At 41.0% G+C, this 17,995-nt stretch overlaps 1 protein-coding gene across 4 annotated transcripts in view; it reads right to left on the bottom strand.

The window, feature by feature from the left end:
- The window catches only part of OTUD7B (OTU deubiquitinase 7B), a 63,561-nt gene extending 48,946 nt beyond the window's left edge, over window positions 1–14,615 (bottom strand). For 2 of the 4 annotated variants that reach the window (XM_003800415.3, XM_023519416.1), the window contains exon 1: window positions 14,328–14,615. The gene's annotated coding sequence lies outside the window, so the exon portion shown is untranslated. Of the gene's footprint in view, window positions 1–10,587; window positions 12,206–14,327 lie in introns of those variants that run through there. The other 2 variants (XM_023519415.1, XM_023519414.1) reach the window with 2 other exon arrangements.
- Between the last annotated feature and the right edge of the window lie 3,380 nt (window positions 14,616–17,995).

The raw sequence follows: 17,995 nt of genomic DNA, 5'->3' as shown, positions 1-17,995 counted from the left end.
CTGGGGATTCGAACCCACCACCTTAGGTGTATGTGGCTGGCGCCTTAGCCGCTTGAGCCACAGGCGCCGAGCCGAACTAGTATATTATTAAAAACATTACAGAAAAGTAGAGAGAAGGGATTTATTGTTGTTAAAATGAAGGGATACCTTGTGCGAGTAGCCAAGAATTTACTTTGGGCAATGAAATAAGCTAGGAGGATGCAACAATTCTAAGTCCAACTCTCAAATTCTATTTTCAGAGTTCTGAGAAAGGATACCGGAAATCTCTATCCCTGGTCAGTAAATAACAGAGACCAAGTATTCTTGATGTCAGAGAACCCTGTATCTTAGAACTGATGGAAAAGTTCAGGAAATGAATGGTTTAACAGTCAACCAGGTAAGCTACTGGTTCAAGGAGACAAAGCAAATGCTCACAAAGGAACACATAAAAGGAGATAAGTTTTGTTTTTGCAGTTTTTGGCTGGGGCTGGGTTTGAACGTGCCACCTCCGGCATATGCGGCCGGTGCCCGACTCCTCTGAGCCACAGGCACCATCCCAAGGAGATAAGTTTTTAAAACAGATGGGAAAAATGTTGAGGCAAGACAATGGGAAATATAATGCTAACAAAAATATTTTAGGTAGGTCTAAAATATTTTTGTTAGCAGCATTATATTTCTCATTGTCTTGCCTCAATTCCCCACATGTAACTATCTTCATGAGTAAATATCAAACTTTTTTCACACTAAAGCTTCAGAAGAACTCCCTTCTCCTTTTTCTTTGATGTCAATTATTAATGATTGAAAAGGCACTAAGCAGACCAAACATTTTAAATGACCCTGACTTTCCAAGTAACTATTTTAGAATACAACATCAATACTTTCAAACCTGCATTCTATATATGATACTTTCCAAGTAGGTATCTGTAGCATGTGGCCTGGATACAACTTTGACACAGTTAAGGTACAATCTTTATAAGGAATTCTAAGCCAGGTTTTGATAGGTAAGAGGAAAGAAAACCTGTTTACACCTATCTTCTTTTCTCCACTGCTACTCCTTAATCCTATTCTGTATAACCTGTTAACTCCCATTCACCCTGTTTCTTTGCTCTTTCCCCTGACTTCTGCATTCCCCTCCCCCTACTCTAAGAACAGATCTGAGAACCAGGAGGTAACAGTCTGGTGCTAGGACCAAAGGCTCTTGTCCTCTTCCTTGTTAAGTCCCTTAAAAAAAAAAAAAGGGTCACAGGCAATTTTCTCTTCCATGGTTTTCTATACCACCAGATCACCTTTGCCAAGACTAGAGAGGAAAGACATAGGGCTAGCAGATAAGAGGGACGAAAAGTCATTCACTCATAGGAACTCAAAGCTCATTATAGCCAACTCAATCAATTATATGTAGATATTTATATTTATGCCAACAGTTTTTGTTTGTTTGTTTTGAGACAGAGTCTCACTTTGTTGCCCTTGGTAGAGGACTGTGGCATCTTAGCTCACAGCAACCTCAAGACACTTGGGCTCAAGCAACTCTCTTGCCTCAGCTTCCCAGGTAGCTGGGAGGTGTCCACCACAACTACAGGCATCCACCACAATGCTCAGCTATTTTTTAGAGACGAGGTCTCACTCTTGCTCAGGATAGTCTCAAACTCATGAGCTCAGTCATCCTCCTCAGTGCTGGGATTACAGGCGTGAGCCACCGTGCCCAACTTTATGGCAACAGTTTTTACCTCAGGATCATTTCCCAGAGCCTACTCTGGCCTGCAATTTTCACACATTCCCCTACAACATTCTCAAACGTATGACGTGTAGGCCCAGGAGAAAAAACAGTGTGTGTATATATTTGTATGTATGTGTGTGTAATCTGAGGTAAAGATAATTCCAAAAGAAAACCAACTGCAAATTAAAGTTCAGAAATACAAACAGATTTATAATTATTTACTTCAAAAACATTCACAGTATTGTTTTTCAGAAAGCTAAAAGGAAATCAACACCTGTTATATTAGATTTAACCATACAAAACTGCCAAGAGTTGACTGAACTTAACCTACAAGATGGCAATTTCATATAGTTCAACTTAATATTTAATTTCCTACTTTGGGATGGGGGACCTTCCAGAAGGCCAAAACAAATGTTTCATGGGGACTATACATTACAGAATTATGCAAAAGCTTCAAGATAAGGTGAGATAAAATCTGGCCTTATCAATAAAAAGAGGAGTATGGCTAAGAGTATCTGCACATATCTGAATTTATTTATCAGGCTTTCTTCTTTATGAGCCAAAAATTCCTGGTTTTCAGCAGTAAGTGAACAGACGAGCTGCTTTTTCTTAATGCCTATTTCCAGTGAAGGTCTCACTGGAAATGATGACAAAAGCAGAATTTGGCAGCTAGTAAAATGAGTCTGGCTATAGGAGCACACTGCTTCAAAAGCCATTAAAAAAAAAAGCCGAGACAACACCTGTGGTTTGGTGGGTAGGGCGCCAGCCCCAGATACCAATGGTGATGGGTTTAAACCTGGCTTCGGCCAAACTGCAACAAAAAAATAGCCGGGTGTTATAGCAGATGCCTGTAGTCCCAGCTACTTGGGAGGTTGAGGCAAGAAACTCACTTAAGCCCAAGAGTTGGAGATTGCTGTAAGCTGTGATGCCAAAGCACTCTACTAAGGGCAATAAAGTGAGATTCTGTCTCCAAAATAAAAAAAAGCCACCAGGATCAATTACCAGAGGTTTTATTGGAATATCAATTCTTTTTTTTTTTTTGCTTTTTTGTTATTTTTATTTTTTTACACTTTTTGCTTTTAAGGCAATTACCTGTTTCACTTTAATAAGGAGCTAAACATAATCTTGATTTTCCTTTTCTTCCCCCTTATCTCCAATTGCAACTGTGACTCTTGTTTCTATTAAGAGGATTGTGTGGCTATAATAGAATATTCTTTTCATAGTAATTGCTAACATCCTAAAGTTGTATTCTTTCTGTCTTCATTTACATTGTATTTGTTTCATAGTATTTTATTTATATTACAATGAAAAAAATAATTTTTTTTGAAGCATCTAAGTCTGTAACCCGACAGTTACCTTGGCTAATTAAGTGCAACAACACTTTTAGCTACAGAATAAATCCATTTATTACCTAATGGATTCTTCTTTTTCAGTAGGAATATCAATTCTTATTTCATTTGCCAAAGAATGTTTTCCCTCACTCCCTACAGGCCACCCAATAGTCATAATCAAATCATCAGTTCACCAATACCAAGGATGGCCTTTACTTTTCCTCATTCATTAATCATTTAGTCACTAGTGACTAGGGACTAAATGCCTTCTATGTGTAAGTTAGTGAGGCAAGCCCCACAAGGATACAGAGATAAGAGACCACTAATCTCTTCTCGACTGTCACAGAAGAGCCAAGTCAAGGGCACAAATAAGCCAAAATACAACAATATATACAACTACCACATGCCAATTACAATGAAACAATAGGACAATTCAGCAGTGGAAAAGATCATATGCTGTTGGAGGAAGAAAAAATCAGGAATGTTCTCATGGAAAACATAGATTACACTGGGATTTTAAAAATGGGAAAGGTTCTGGGTTTTTGTTTGTTTGTTTGTTTTTGAGACAGTCCCACTGTGTCACCCTTGGTAGAATGCCATGGCGTCACAACTCACAGCAACCTCAAACTCTTGGGCTTAAGAGATTCTCTTGCCTCAGTCTCCCAAGTAGCTGGGACTACAGGCGCCCACCACAACACCCAGCTATTTTTTTGTTGCAGTTGTCATTGTTAATTTTAGCTGGCCTGGGCTGGGTTCAAACTGGCCAGCCTTGGTGTATGTGGCCAGTACCCTACTCACTGAGCTATGAGTGCTGCCTTTTTATTTGTTTTTTTAGAGTGCAAATGGGGAGGGCAATAGAAAAAATAGTTTTAAAGATTAGGTGATGGAATGGACTAGATCTACATGTAGTCATATCTGAAAAATAATTTTGAAAGAAAAAGTTACAATAGTATGCAAACAGTACAATTCTACTTGTGTAAGATTCTGAAACAAAACTATACCTTTATGAATATGTACGTGAAAAAAATATAAAATATGAAATGGAATGATACATACCAATTCAGGCCAGTAGTCATTTCCTAAGAAAGAGGAATGGGTAAAGAATGCAGATCTGTAACATTTAATATTTTAAAAAGATCAAGAGATCTAAAATAAATATGACAAAATGTTAATATCTATTAAATCTGGGTTGTGGATTGACAATTATCTGTTAGGTTTTTTTCCCCTAAACTTTTTTAAATGTTTGAAGTATCTCATTATGCAAAATATACAAATTAAGAAAGAGCAAGGGATAGAATACTATTCAGTCATTAAAAAAGATGGAGACTTTACATCTTTTTAACCTGTATAGAGCTGGAACTCATTCTTCTTAGTAAAACATTACAATGTCTCAGCACCTGTAGCTCTAGCAGGTAAGGCACCAGCCATATACACCAAAGCTGGTGGGTTCAAATCCAGCCCTGGTCCGTCAAACAATGACAACTACAACGAAAAAATAGCCAGGTATTGTGGCAGGCGCCTATAGTCCCAGCTACTTGGGAAGCTGAGGCAAAAGAATCGCTTAGACCAAGAGTTTGAGGTTGCTGTGAGCTGTGATGCCATAGCACTCAACCCAGGGTGACAGCGTGAGGTTCTGTCTCAAAAAAAAAATTACAAGAATGGAGAAGCAGCAGCAAGAGCTGGAGATTGCTGTGAGGTGTGACGCCACAGCACTCTAAAGGCAACAAAGTGAGACTCTGTCTCCAAAAAAAATTTTTAAAAATCGGTATAACCTAATTCTTTGTACCCTCAATGAATCCCAAACAATAAAAAAAAAAGAAAGAAAGAAAGAAAATAAAGGACCGTCTCGGCGCCTATGGCTCAACGGGCTAAGGCGCCAGCCACATACACCTGAGCTGGCGGGTTCGAATCCAGCCTGGACCGCCAAACAACAATGACGGCTGCAAACAAAAAATAGCCAGGTGCTGTGGCGGGCGCCTGTAGTCCCAGCTACTTGGGAGGTGGAGGCAGGAGCATTACTTGAGCCCAGGAGTTGGAGGTTGCTGTGAGCTGTGATGCCACGGTTCTCCACCCAAGGCGACAGCTTGAGGCTCCATCTCAAAAACAAAGAAAAGAAAAGAAAGGACCAGGTGACTGGAAGAATAGAGAAGTCAACACAAAAAAAATAATCAGGAGCAGGCTAGTCCCCTAAATGTTAGAATGTTAGGGTTATGCTTAATTAGTTCAGTTTCAGACTCGAGAAGAGCCTTCCTATCTCTAAACAGTGTGCACAAGGGGTGCTTAGGTCAGGGGTCTGACAATGGACAAGAAGGAAGTTTTTATTGCCATCCAAAATCAGATAACTAAAGGGAGTGAGAACCACCTTCCCACATAATTTAAATGCCAGTGTAACCAAATCATCTCCCCTAAAACAAAGCCAAGGAAACTTCCAGTTACAAAGGAATTCAGATAAGGACGCACTGTGAGTAGTTATTTTGTGCCTCCTTTCTTCCCTCCCCTCCTTTCCCCAAACACTCACAAACAAAAACAAAATGTACCCTCGCCCACTTGAAAAAGAATTAAGAATTGGCAGCTCTGTTAAAGTGGACAGCTTCCAAACCAAAAGCCCTTCTCTGGAGAAGATGTTGACAAAACCCAGAAAAAATAATTAAAAAATCACAACTCAGTCAAGTTTTGAGAAATGCCTATCAGCAGAAGGTATCCATTCTTCCACACTCCCTTGACTCCCAACTTCCCCAGGGAAATCTAAGGCTTTTGAAGATACCCTCTATCCTGTTCTTCTGTTCTCCTCCAGCAAAAATGACTACAGGACAAAATCCAAACTTTCATTTAGCCCATTAAAAACAAACAACTGCCCTACACAAAAATCAAATAAAATTGAAAGTACAGGGAAGAAAAATTTAGAATCTTGAGTATAAAGATGATTCTTGTTTTTTTAGATAAATATTTTTTTATCAGTGCCCAATTTATCATAGCTTATTTCTTTTAACAAGTTTCATTGGTGCAACCTAAAACTAAGTTTAAAAGAAAATAACTCGGCTTGGCACCCATAGCACAGTGGTTACTGCGTCAGCCACATACACCTAGACCGGCAGGTTCGAACCCGGGCTGGGCCAGCCAGACAACAATGACAACTGCAACAAAAAGATAACCAGGTGTTGTGGCTGGTGCCTGTGGTACCAGCTACTTGGGAGGCTGAGGCAGGAGAATCTCTTAAGCCCAAGAGTTTGAGGTTGCTGTGAGCTGTGATGCCACAGCATTCTACCAAGGGCAGCATAGTGAGACTCTGTCCCAAATTAAAAAAAAGAAAATAACTTAAAGGAAACTTAGCAAGTGAGATAAATATACACAGTACAACAAATACCTTGACATTCTTCTACATCTGAGTCATTACAGCTAAAGAATCCAAACACCTACTCATCCCACTCCAGGGTACCCAACTTCCCCAGGTCAAAAATCCCTCTTCCAAGTAGTACTCTCAGGGCAGGTCTTCCTCAAACAGACCTAGGAAAATACCACTTCGTTCTGGACTGGCAAAAATCACAGTAGAATGGAACAACATTAATTCCCTCTGTTTTCCACTACAACGTGATGTGGCAGAGCAAAACGAACACTGGAATGGGACTTGGGAGAGAACAGAGAGGTAAACTCATATTTACCTACCACATACTAGCCACTGAAGACTAGATACTAGATCAAGCTATCACCAAACCACTTCTGTGATCCCAAGTAAAACCTAAGTATTCCACTTGAAAACGAACGGGGAAGACTAAGAAAACATAATGTCCAGTTCTCTGATTCCATGATTCTATAAACAGGACCACTCTCAACAAATGTGTTATGGTTAAGCATAATGAAGTTATCAAAAGGCCTTCTGCTTCGTCCCTCTTCAATTCACCCTACACATCACTGACATAAATAACCTTTCTAGGATGTGAACTTACTTTATTACCCAATGCTTAAAAGCCTTAAATAGTTCATCATTTATTGCAGAACAAGACAAAGCTGTGATCCAGGCTTGCCTACTTCTCTAACCTCATCCTTGCCCTCCAACTTTGTTCTCCAGCCATAATAATTACTTAAAAATTACTGGAAGAAGTCTGGGTGTTCCATTCCTTTCAGCTTTTGTTCATGGTGTTTTCTCAGACTGGAATGTACTTCTCTCTGTCATCTGTGGGTATATCCTTAATTCATCTTTCAAGACTCAGCTCAAATGTTATATCCTCAGAGAGGCTCACTCCAACCTCTGCATGCCCAAGGCAGAACTGACCTTTGGGCTCCCACTCTCCCCCTACATAGTACTATCGTAGCATCTATCATGCTTCATACCCACACACCTGTCTCCTCCGACTTGACCCAGAAGCTCGTGGGAGACACCTTGTCTGACTTATCTCCATGTCCTCAGCGCCTAGGATAGCACTTATGATATAGGAGACATTCAACAGATATGACAGAGTAGGGAGCAGAAGAACAGAAAACAGGAAAGAAGAACGAAGAACCAACTAAGATGACCTGGAAAGTAGGGAATGCCAGTGTTCAGGGTCATTAGTACCACTTTCTTTACCCTTTTGCTCTTTCCCTAAACTCTAGTCCTCAGAGAAATTATTCTCTTGGCTACACCTGACGAACACATCTGTGCTAACAAACTGCAAAACCACATTTCCAAACTTACTAAACCCACCTTTACCCCAGCTTTAGGCTCCTAACTCTCACAGTTAGGAGTTCTCCCAAGGTGGTGGATTGCCTGAGCTCACAAATTCGAGACCAGCCTGAGACACAGTAAAACCTCCCCTCTAAAAATAGTCGGGCATTGTGGCAGGTGCCTGTAGTCCCAGCTACTCGGGAGGATAAGGCAAGAGAATCGCTTGAGCCCAGGGGTTTGAGGTTTTTGTGAATTATGACACCATGGCACTCTACTGAGAGATACAAAATAAGACTCTGTCTAAAACAAAACAAAACAGAAGAGCTCTCATTTGGATACTTCATTGCCACTTTAAATCCAACAACACATCCCAACCTTAACTCATCATATTCCCCTAAAAAGTGAGGAAACTTTCCTACTAACTTCATTATCCTAGTCAATGTCTCAGACACCCAGGCTTAGTATGCCATAGTCATACTTGACTCATCACCCTTTTTTGTTTTTTTCTTTTAAGAGACAGGTCTCACTCTTGCTCAGGCTGGTCTTGAACTCCTGAGCTCAAGTGACCCACCTGCCTCAGATTCCCAGAGTGCTGGGATTACAGGTGTAAGCCACAGCGCCCAGCTGTCATCACCCATTTTCATATCCCACATCTAGTCCTAATTTCAATTTGTCCTTCACAACTCTTGGATCTCAATACCCCAGGTGTCAACCTCCCCTCCTTCCAAGTTAACCTGTGTCTTACAGTCACCATTTTGCTATCCTATTCAAAAATCTTCACTGGTTCCCTATTTTCTATCATTTAAAATATAAACTTGTAAGAGCCCATATAAATACAGCTCCAAATCAGCCCACCTACCTTCATTTCACTACTAGCCATTGCTACTTAGGTCAGTCTCATCACTGTCCCAAGAACATCCTCAGTATGTCCTTTCCCAGGCTTTTTCATCTCCAAAATGAATGGACTTTTCTTATTCTCTTCATCTCTTATACCTAATATGCTTTTATTTTTAAGATCTGAAATAAGTTACAATTTCTCCAAGACAATGCTTATAACTGCCTGCGTATTCTCCCAAAATACGTATGGTATAAGGCCTGTACAATGCAATTAGTAATATACTTGCACGTTTTAAAATTTTGCCTGGCATATTAATAGGGGGTCGATCAGTGTTCATTCACTTAGTAAGTGTTCATTCATTCTTTCCTTTTCTCTTTACTCCCAACTGGACTGTAAACCCTTGAAGGACATGAGGTTGTCATTTTTCCTAATCTTCCAGAACACCTAACAGAGAATTAAACTCATAGCAGTTCACTAAAAATAATAGTTTAGTAATTTCTCCTGTCTGAAAAAAATTTCTTAGAGGAAATAAAAGGATAAGACATAATCCTAAAGAACACAGTTGAAAATAATCCCTCTCTAGTATGAAATAAATTTCTTGACTTTTCTACCTCTCATTTCCAGCTCAGAAATAGTACAGTCTCCTGACTCAAGAAGTTAAAAGTAACCCTGTGCTCATGACATCACAAACACACAGTGTGGTCATGATTATAAGAAGGTAGGGGAGGGTGGCAGGAATAAAGGAAAGCAAGTCAACTGAAAGAAAAAAGGTGAAAGAACAGTATGTGGTTTTGTTTACTTCTTAAATGTGGACATTTCTGCCCATTCCTTTTGTTTTTTTTAATTGGCCATATTTTCTTTTCTTTTCTTTTTTTTTTTTTTTTTGAGACAGAATCTCAAGTTGTTGCCCTGGGTAGAGCAGTGCCCTGGCATCACAGCTCACAGCAACCTCCAACTCCTGGACTCAAGCGATTCTCCTGCCTCTGCCTCCCAAGTAGCTGGAACTATAGGCACCTGCCACAACACCCAGCTGTTTCTTTTGTTGTTGCAGCCATCGCTGTTTGGCGGGCCCAGGCTGAATTCGAACCCACCAGCTCAGGCGTATGTGGCTGGCGCCTTAGCTGCTTGAGCCACAGGCGCCAAGCCAATTGGCCACATTTTCAAAAAAGTTTCCCTCAACAGGAAAAATCGAATAAATTTGTCAGTGAAGCTGATATCTGGAAAAGCCTCTACAAAGCCCAAGATCAAAGCCAGCTTGATCTTCAACAATATAGCACAATGCAGTGGGAGTCCTCCAGATATTATGAGTGAAGACTCATTCTGGCTGAAACATAAGCATCATCTACCAGTCATCTCTTGGATAAGACAAAGAGGTCGCATTGGACCCAAACAGACTTTGAAAAGAAACTGGTCTGTATTAACATAATATAGTTTAGCCCTGATTATCTACAAACAAGTTTTTCATTTTATGAATTTCTGAGGGCAAATCCTTAATCCAAAATTGTTCTTCCCCCATCAATATACTCTCCTTATCATCAGGTAATACAGGCTTGGGGCTGGGGAGGTGGGAGGGGGATATGGGAAGAGGGAGAGTATTTGGGGAGACCTCACCTAATGTGCATGATGCAATGGTACATTTCAAAATTATTAAGAAATGAGTAAAAAAAAATACAGGCTTAGAAATGCAAATTTATTTCAATATCAGTATGATACCAATAATGAACATAAATTTGATTTAAAAAATAATGCATTTTTGAGAATCACTTGAGGCCAAGAATTTAAGACCAGTGGGGCAACATAACTATTTAATTTTTTAGAGATGAAGTCTAAAAAGTAAAATAAAAGTAAGTTAGCTAGGCATGATGGCATGCATCTGGGGTCTCAATTATTTGAGAAGCCAGATCAAGGCTGCCATGAGCTTCAGTTGACTGCACCCTAGGCAATGGAGCAAGACCCCATCTCTAGCTGAAAAAATAAACTAAGAAATTTCTTTGTCAAGCTCCAAATTACTTAGGACAGTGCTCCCTACATTAGCAGAGATGACTAAGGGTTAAATGTACTTGAAACATAATACTGTCCTTACCATAAGCTCTTGAGGAGACTCCAGCCATAGTCTTGAGACTTCCACACAGGTTGGTGAACTACGAGATAGGCATAAGCAAAGCTCAGCATAGTAAGATGTGTAAATATAAAATCTTCTACAGGGAATCTTAAGTCTCCTGGATACATCCCTTTGGGCCAGGATGGTACAGAAGAGTCACAAATGTACTGGTGCCTGCCTGATTCCTCATCCCTGAGTTCCTGCACCAAAGGGCTCAATACTTCTCACTAAATCCATCCTTTGTTCAAAGACCTACAATGAGCCTATTGACCCTTCTATCAACATCCAACAAAGTCTGGCCTCTGAGGCCCCTCCACTCTCTTGCTTGCTCTGTCCATGACTTGACTAACCAATATTCTATCCAGTCACTCTCATTTATTCCCCACCTCCACAACTCAGTCATTCATACCATCACTGCAGACTGCACATTCTATACTTTCTGTTTGGAAGATCCTTTCTCTTCCTTTATTCCCAACACAATAACCATTTACTCATGGATAAGAAACGTAATTCATCCAAGGTCACATCGTAAAAAAAAAGTCACACCTATATCTGAATCAAGATCTAACTACAGAGCCCATACCTCTGACTAACCCATAGTCTCACAAGTCCACTTCAAAATCTGATTTATTAATCTTCTCTAATTTATTTCATTGATTCCTACTTTGTTACTTCGTTTTCTCAGCCCTTACATACATTAATTGTAGCACATTAAACTTGGTTTTGTTTATATACTCTTTCCTAAATGTTAAAGGTTATAATAATAGTTTGTTTTCCCATTTATAAACCACCTCCCTCCCCAAGGGCAAGGACACCTGACTTTATATCTTTTATATCTCCCTAAAGCCACTCACTGGAGCTTGGAACCTGCTTTATCCATAGGCGTATTCATTCATTATTCAAGGATTTCTTATTAAAAAAAAAAAAAAACTCCCTTCTATCACTTTAAAAAGCCAACTGAATTCAGGCATTTGTGAGAAAATTGCCCTACATCTACCTTCCAATAACACAAATTTTTATTTTATCAGGGAATACTGAGAAGATTCCATAGTCTACTTGTTATTCCACAGCTCCTAAGTTCCCATTGGAAAGATACTGCCGAGGTCACATTTCAAAGCATTGTTTGGTGGGATGAGTTTGGGGCAAGGAGAAGGGCACTCTCACACTCACACTCACACTCACACACACACAGAGTAATGCCCTCTACCAGCATCCTTAGCATGTTTGAGATATTCCAGAGTGCCAAAAATTTTGACAAATGGCACTTAGTGCCCTCTTAACAATCCGAAACTTATTTTTAATGCTGAATTATTCCATGGTAATTCACTTGTTTACATACATTGAATCTTAAAATTCCAAACAAAGTTTTCTGAGAACTGAGAATAGTGGTGGACTACTGGGCTGCTCTACACTTATTCCTAGATTTATTCAATCCTTCAATCCCCACCCACTGGAATAAAATATGCAATTCAACTAGGGGAAGTTGCTAAGTACAGATATAAATAGAGTTCACTCAGATATCATCACTAATACTGGCACCAACCAACTCACACAGATCAAAGCAATTAGTAATAGTGAACAGGTTCTCAGAGGTCATATGGGATTTTTAAAAATTAGATTTTGGTCTCCAAAATAAACATTTCTTTCAATAGGAAAAAAAAAGATTAAGTAAATAAAGCTTTAGGAAAACCTTTAAGTTGTTGGTGACATAAAGCCACCAAAGTTCAACTAACAGTCAGCATTCATTCATTACTAGTCATCCTGCTTTAAACAAATCAGCAGACAGCCCTTTCTTTAACAAAGTTTTACTTTTTTTTTTTTTTGAGGGAGTCTTTAGCATTAACTGAAAGAAATAAGTCAAATCAGGCAACATCAGAAACAAAAAATTAGTAACAGTTTGGAAACTATCTTCCATCTTTCCTTCCTGTTTGAATTCATAATGTCCAAAGCTGATATCTGTTCAATTCTAAATTATTCATGTTAATGGACAGTTATTGACAGAAGGTGCTGATACTCCAAAACAGGGGGGAAAAATCGAAAAAAATCTATTTTGGTTTTGGAATGTATGTTTTCAGCATATTTACCTTCTCAATTATTCCTAGCATTAGCTAGTATTTATATTCATTTGCAATCTCTATGTACACAGTAACTGGCCACTTCATCAGGGAGGTGCTCTGAGGCATGCTAGGTCAGGTCACTAGTGGAAATTAGAACAATTTATAAATATATATTACATATTATAATTTATAAATATATAATTATATTATAAATATAAATATCTGGTATTTAGCCCACAGATGAGCAACACTAATTTCATTTATTTTACCTTTCTGTTCAGGTTACAGCAGTTTAGTTACTAAACTTTAAAAGAACTGCTTGAAAAACAATGAAGACAATAATTATAGAGTGTAATTAATTCTTTGTTGTTTGCCTATAATGTACTCAATTGGTAAGTTATTAGCATCAACTGTTTTGACTCCAAGTCCGTTTCTCCCTAGCCGCCCAGCGTAAGTCTCTGCAGTCCTCTCCTTACCACAAAGAATGCAATCTCATCTGTTAGGTAGGAAATTTTCTACTTGCTTTTTAAAAGTTATATAGTATGGAGAATGGTTTTAAATTATTTAGGGATTAGCACTACCCTTTTGGACTGGTCTTACCACCACCTCCTCTCTCTACTCTGTCCTCCTCCACCTTTGAAATAGGTTCTGAAAGACAAAAGGATCCGGCCTCCTCGAAGATCTAAATACTAGAAACCCTGAAAATTTTTCAGCCTCTAAATAAGGCAGTTTATGTAGTACTTTTAAAAAGAAAAGGAAAATAAAAATTAAAGTCCTGCTAATTCTTGGCTTTGCATTCATGAAAACAAAACTCCCTCAAAGTTTGCGGGTAAACTCACAGTAAAATTCCACCAGTCAGCTTCTTTTAACTTGAATTTTTTTAATTTTTACGTTGTTATTGTGCCCAGGGAAGCCACCTAGGTCAGACAAACTACCGCGACTGAGGGGAGTGGGGGAGAGAGACAGCGCTGGTCCTTTTGAGCCGACAAGCTAAAAATATGCCTGCCCAGTAAACAAATCCCATTCCATCCCGACCGGAGCCACACCGTTAACCTAGTAATTATGAGAAGACTGAGATCACACAGCCCCCGGCTTACTCATCATCAGCTTCTAAAGTTTCCATCGGCTCATGGCAACTTTTCTTTTTTCTAAACTTCCTAGAATCTCTCTCAAACTCTTAACTCTCTCTCCCACACACACACACCTTTTTCTCTCCCTTCCTCCATTACTGGAAGCACCTCAGTTTGGCTATCAACAGAGAATAAGCTTGTATTACTTTGATACTGAGACTTTTAAATGAACTTAATCCTATTATGAGGATAGTGGTCTGCACCTTGGCCACCCTGAAACTCCACCATCCCTCTCGTAAAGCCTTGCTGACTACGGGTGACTGTTCCAACTGCCCAACGCAGGTTGGGAGGGAGGCCAGAAACCCTGCGAGAGGCGAGGGACGCGGCGAAGGGAGGAGTAAAGGGAGGCGGTAGGGACGAAGCAAGAAGCAGTTGGGGAGAGAAGGGAGTACCGAGGGGAGACAGCTTCGGTTGAAATATAACCAGAAAGAAGACGGGGGACAGTGGAGGTTAGGGGTGCAGAGTTCGAAAGTCTGAAGAAACGAGAGGGGCTGGAGCAAACGGGGGAGGTGGTCAGGAAGGGGGACTCCGTTACCCTCGCGGCTCCTGGGGCAAGGCCCTAGGCCGGGGCGGAGCGCGGGGCCCGGCCGTCTCTCCTCATTCCTCGGCAGTGACCCCGGGGTCTGGCCGGTCCCTCCCCCGACGACGATGGAGGCGGAGGTGGTGGCGGTGACTGTGACCAAAGATGTTGCTCCGCACAGGATCTAGAGCTGAAGCCGGACGGGACTGATCTTGACTGGCCTCCCCCAGTGGCTTTTTGCCCGTTCCACACCCGGTTGCCACTCCGACTACGGCGGCTGGTCCAGGATCAGTGGCTTTCGGCCGGCCGGCCGGAAACAAGCGCCAGTTTCCGGCCGGAGCGAGTTGGTGGTGACACCCAAGCCGCCCCCAGGCCTCCTCCCGCCCCGCCCCGTAGCGGCCCCGCCTCCAGCGCCGCTCCCGAAGCGGCTCCCAGTTTGGCGCATGCCCCGCGCGTGACCCCGTGTGTTCCTGGCCCGCGCTACTGCAGCCCGCAGATTTGGAGCGCTCTTGAATTAGAGCTGGAGGAGTACAGCGCGGACTCCTGAGAATTTGGGGGTAGAGTCAATTGGCAACAGCCCTTGAGAACAGGCAAAAAGGGGTGGGGTAGTTCTAGAAAGGTGAGAGGGGTGAAAATACTTTAGACGACTGAAATTGTAGTAACTCTAAACAGTCTGGACTGACCAGAGGAAAATTAACAACACTTCTTCCAGAGCAGTCTGTACCCAGTTATGCATTTCCCTTGTTCCTTCACTCTTGAACATATCCTTCTCTATAAACGCTTATATTTACTTGCATAACAACGATACCTAGTGACATCTGCTTTTAGACTGTTAACACGATCAAAAAAAGTTGTGTAGCACTTTGGTAATATCTTTTATGACCATTTGCCACTTAGCAATTCAAGTATTTATTGAGTCCCTACTATGTCTACGGCACTGTGTTCAATAATACTAGAAGTAAAAAATCAACAAGATAATCAAGGACATTAAAGATTTTACAATTTAGTAAAATACATAAAACTATATTATATAAGGCAGAACTCACATATGTGCTGTGAATTACAATGAGCTATGAATATGAGAACATAAATAAGCCATCTCTGCCACATCACAGACTTTCCCTATTTGTTGAATGAATGAATAAATATGAGGTGAATGTAGACTGTTTCAAGTAAGAAAAGCCATTCAATAAGTACCTCTTTATGACAAAAGAGGGCTAGCCTCAACTCTACATTAACCAAAGAAATCTGAAATTTTAATTCAGATTCCCAACATTGTGATACCTGATCTGCATATTCAAAATAATATCTATTATCTAAATTGTGCCCATTAGGCCTATATAAAAACAAGTATTACAATCTACTTTTCTTTCCCCTTATTACTTCCTGAAGTCCGCAGTTTCTAAAGGGGAGGGGTATAGTATAGACACCTTAGTTATCCAACTCAAACTAGGTATCTGACCCCTGAAACAGGAAACTTCCTAGACAGCTGTATTTTTTAGGAATCCCCCTGGGTTTTCAGTTGAAGATTTAGGGGCTGGGCCTGGGGCCAGTATGTCTTAAGTGTGGCATCCCCAGAACCCACAACACAGGGTAACAAGTACAGCCATGCAGCCTGGGCTTCAAGTATTCAGGCCACAAATTTTGGCTACTGTTTAGTGGCAAATTGAGGGGGAGAGCAGGATGAAATTTGGTCAGCTAAGTTGATTCTAACTTAGTAGATTAGGTCTTTAAATCGTTCACACTGCCCCTTGCTAGCTACATCTGCGGTGGGAGGGCAGAGCCACAGAGGAGCCTCAAAAATCTGAAAACTGCCTCATTTTACCACAGTCCTCCAGAACCCGGTTATGCCCATCTGTTAATTACATCTTTCTAGCCCTGACACCATTGCCACAGACTCATTAGGATTAGCTACGGAGTTCACAGGCACTCTCCACTCTCAGTATAAGACAGACCTTTTCTTTTGGCAGTGACCAAGAAAGTCTCCAGATTTGAAATCTGGGCCAAGTTGCTGGTCAAAGATATTTAAGTAACAACACTTTATAGGCTTGCCTGGAAATTTAGGGGCCAGGAAGTGATGGGGTTGTAGTTGCTTTGTGCCTGTTCCTTGTTCTGACCATCCATCACTCATTGTTGTTTGTGCAATTGCTCAATGGGCTGCTTGTCTCTGGTCAGCCCAGGCTGTGTGGGTAGCAGTGTGGTCAGCTAGGCTAGCAGCCAAGCCACCTGGATTCTGGTCCCAGCTCAGCCAGCCCCTAATCTATTAAATGACTCCCCTCCCATTCCTATGTGTCACTTTATCTGCCTGGAAACTAGGGGCTTCTTCTCTAGTGACGTGCAGGGTTGTCCCTATGTTGGATGCTCAGAAGCAGCTGTCAGATGGAGACGTCAGCAGCAGCCAGAACACAGTGGATTATTTTTTGCTCAGGGTAAAGTAATATTGAAAAAAAGTAAAAGCAACGGAGAAAACCCTCCCACACTCCTCCAATTGCTATTCAGTACAAAGTTCTTTTCCACCCTACAGACCTGTTTTTGTTTACTTATCTAGCATTTCCAAGAGCTGCTTCAAGAAGCTTCCTGAGCTTTTACTTCACTTTAAGCAAAAGCAGAAAAGCCAGAACTTTGCATTTCACCAGAGAAAGTACAAAGACAGACTGGGGCTCTAGATACCAGGGCTAATAGCTACAATAAGGAGAAATGTTCAGAGAAAGCTGTTTTGTAGTGGGGAGGGGGAATTATTTGCATTTATATGCTTTTGTGGTAGAAAAGAAAGCGAAATCAAAATAACTTCCTTTCCACTGCCTCCACTATAATTTAGAGCATTGGTTGTGAGGAATTTTAAAAATTACATACTGTATGTGTCTAGGAATCTCAGACTAACTCAGAATCCTTGGGACTGATGACCAGAAATCTATATTTTTTTCAAAAATTGGGGGCTCCGGCTCGGTGCCTGTGGCTCAAGTGGCAAAGGCACCAGCCACATACACCTAAGGTGGCGGGTTTGAATCCAGCCTGGGCCCGCCAAAAACAACAATGACGGCTGCAACCAAAAAATAGCCAGGTGTTGAGGCGGGCACCTGTGGTCCCAGCTACTTGGGAGGTAGAGGCAGGAGACTCACTTGAGCCCAGGAGTTGGAAGTTGCTGTGAGCTGTTATGCCATAGCACTCTACCCAGGGGGCTAGCTTGAGGCTCTGTCTCAAAAAAAATAAAAATAAATAAAAATCAGAACTCCTATAAAGCTAAATACTTCCCTACCCTATGACCCAGCAATTGCACTCCTAGGAATTTAACCAATAGAAATAGTAACATATGTTCACAAAACATTTACACATGAATGTTCATAAGAGTTTTGCTCGTAATAACTTCAAACTAAAAACATCTCAAACATTCATCATCAACAACAACAACAACAAAAAGGATATTGGTATTGTTCATACAATGAAATACAATTTTTGTTTATTTTTGAGACAGAGTTTCTTTTTGTCACCCTCGGTAGAGTGCTCTGGTGTCATAAGTCACAGCAACCTCAAACTCTTGAGCTCAAGCAATTCTTTTGCCTCAGCCTCCCTAGTAGCTGGGACTACAGGCACCCGCCACAATGCCCAGATTTTTTTAGAGATGGGATCTTGCTCTGGGCTCAGGCTGGTCTCAAACCTGTGAACTCAAGCAATGCACACACCTC

The sequence above is a fragment of the Otolemur garnettii genome, unplaced genomic scaffold (assembly GCF_000181295.1).
Source record: "Otolemur garnettii isolate 467f Iridium unplaced genomic scaffold, OtoGar3 scaffold00174, whole genome shotgun sequence".
Taxonomy (NCBI): Eukaryota; Metazoa; Chordata; class Mammalia; order Primates; family Galagidae; genus Otolemur; species Otolemur garnettii.
This window is presented reverse-complemented; position numbering and strand designations above follow the sequence as displayed.